Raw genomic sequence first — 3,146 nt, forward strand, 5'->3', positions numbered from 1 at the left:
GGCAGCCTATTCCCTATGTAGTGCACTACTGTTGACCAGGGCCCATACCTATTCCCTATATAATGCACTGTATAGGGAATACCAGAATAGGGTGCCATTTGGGATGTGGTGATGGTGTAATGGGAGCGGTTTTCCTTGGGTCTTTCCAGTCGACAGGTGCCTGGGTAGCAGCAGGTAAGCAGCTGAAGTCAGTGAGTTATGTCAGTAGCATAGTGGTTCAGGAGGGCTAATCCTCTGTATCCTCAGACCTCACGCCCACTGCTCTTAATTACCAACAGGTTGGGAGAGGCAGCAACAACACACACGACATCAGTAACCCACGCCTGAGAGAGGAAGAACGCACTACAGAGAAGAGAGGGACTGCTCACAGAAACAAGTACAGGTAAATAAAAAAATTGACAGATTATTTGAGTAGCAAATGTTTTCTGATGATATGGATTTGGTTGAGTCTGAGTATTTACTTGATGATTTTTTATTTTATTTATTTTATTTCACCTTTATTTAACCAGGTAGGCCAGCTGAGAACAAGTTTTCATTTACAACTGCGACCTGGCAAAGATAAAGCAAAGCAGTGCGACAAAAACAACAGAGTTACACATGGAATAAACAAACGTACAGTCAATAACACAATATGAGGATAACGCCTCATGTCACGCCAACTGTTTTTTTCACTTAAGGATGTTTTGATATGTTTGTGCTATCGTTTGAATAGCAAATGCTTTTCTAGAGGTGATGATAGTTCCTCTGGTGATGATAGTTCCTCTGGTGATGATAGTTCCTCTGGTGATGATCGTTCCTCTGGAGATGATCGTTCCTCTGGTGATGATCGTTCCTCTGGTGATGATAGTTCCTCTGGTGATGATAGTTCCTCTGGTGATGATAGTTCCTCTGGAGATGATAGTTCCTCTGGAGATGATAGTTCCTCTGGTGATGATAGTTCCTCTGGTGATGATAGTTCCTCTGGTGATGATAGTTCCTCTGGAGATGATAGTTCCTCTGGAGATGATAGTTCCTCTGGAGATGATAGTTCCTCTGGAGATGATAGGTCCTCTGGTGATGATAGGTCCTCTGGTGATGATAGGTCCTCTGGTGATGATAGGTCCTCTGGTGATGATAGGTCCTCTGGTGATGATAGTTCCTCTGGTGATGATCGTTCCTCTGGTGATGATAGTTCCTCTGGAGATGATAGTTCCTCTGGTGATGATCGTTCCTCTGGTGATGATCGTTCCTCTGGTGATGATAGTTCCTCTGGTGATGATAGTTCCTCTGGAGATGATAGTTCCTCTGGAGATGATAGTTCCTCTGGAGATGATAGGTCCTCTGGTGATGATAGTTCCTCTGGTGATGATAGTTCCTCTGGAGATGATCGTTCCTCTGGTGATGATAGTTCCTCTGGTGATGATAGTTCCTCTGGAGATGATAGTTCCTCTGGAGATGATAGGTCCTCTGGTGATGATAGTTCCTCTGGTGATGATAGTTCCTCTGGTGATGATAGTTCCTCTGGAGATGATAGTTCCTCTGGAGATAGGAATAGTTACCATGTGACAGGGGGTGCTGTTGGGTGATATTAGTCTTTTTTCTTTTTTGTGTGATTGGAATTATCTTCTTTCTGGAGTTTTTACTAGCCTACTTCATATTACCCTTCATTGTTAGGATAGTATATAGTAGAAGTAACCACTAGTTTTCATCTTGCTTCTTTTGGGCAACTGTGACTTATTGAACCCTTGTGCATCAATCAATGTCCTGTGTATGGCACTATTGTCTTCTGGGGACATAATACCTGTCATAGCGTTATGTGTTTGGTGCTTCTCCTCATGTGTTTCTCATATTTTTCCCTCACCTTTGCATGATGGCCATAATAGGTCTACAAGTGTTAAACAATATGGAAGGTGTTTCGCCACTCTGGAATCATACAACAATATTTGCTGAATAGGTTATTAATTTAAAAAAGGATAGATAGGCCTACTTAAAAAAACATATTTTGAAAAACTAAACATTTCCAGTGACGCAGTTTAACTATGGAAACAGGCGATTATATTGTACAATGTAAGTCTACTGTCATTTAACTTTCCATTGTCTCGCCCTTCGTGCGTTTTAAAAACAAGTTAATAAGCTTAACCGGCATCTGTCTGTTTAGGTCTCCAGCCTGGTCATTAGTCCAGCGCCATTTGAAGCTAGAAGGGCAGCCATAGAATCCAAACAAGTAGTGCTAAAATGGGTACAACCCCTCAAACCAAAGTTTGACTGCATCCTCATGGATACACTTTTAAAATGGCTGCCAGTCCACCCATTGTGGCATCATTGACTTGAATGAGGACATTCATTCTACTCATTATGGTTCTGTGGAGCAGACATTCCCATTCAAATGAACATCTCGTGGTGGGTGCATCGGTGGCCATATTGGTGTACCATTAGGAATGTTGGATCAATCAAAGCTTCTCACATCTGGGCCAATATTCATAAAGCAATCTAGGATCAGGTCCCGCCTGTTCACATAGGCCTAATCTTATTCATTATGATCTTAAAGGCAAAACTGATCTTAGATCAGTACTCTATCCTGAGACGTTCTATGAATACGGGCCAAGAATTCTGCGCCACATAAAAATGCGTTATTTGCAACAATGACTGTTTTCAGCTGTTTGGCCATGCCTCAAATCACACTCTTTTATATATGCCCAATATAGTGCTCTACTTTTGACCAGAGATAAGTAGTGCACTATATAAAGAATAGGGTTATTTTCCTTTCTAGTAATTCTAATTCTACAGTAGCAGCCATACTGGGGTTGATATCAGCTGTGGTGGTGGGAGGGGCTTAGTTGTGATGACGCTTTAGCCTCCTCACAACACCTGTCTGGTTGAGGGTTTACTGGAGTGTGTGTGTGTTTGCATTCTTTCTTTCGTACGGCAATGTGTGTGCATGCATGCGTGCATGCTTGCTTTCTGCCTTGCGTGCGTGTGTTTTCCGTCCCCTTCGGCCAATAGGAGAGGAGCATCAGGTGTTGACGCCTGAGAGAGTCAGACGTGGTACCTTATAATCCTTAATCCTCTACCCCCAGACTTCCCTCTCCTAGATTGTGTAACAGAATCTACCGATATAGAAAGGAAAAAGCGTAAGAGTCTGGGATTTCTGGGAATCAAGAGGAGAA

The sequence above is a fragment of the Salmo trutta genome, chromosome 29, assembly GCF_901001165.1.
Source record: "Salmo trutta chromosome 29, fSalTru1.1, whole genome shotgun sequence".
Lineage (NCBI taxonomy): Eukaryota > Metazoa > Chordata > Actinopteri > Salmoniformes > Salmonidae > Salmo > Salmo trutta.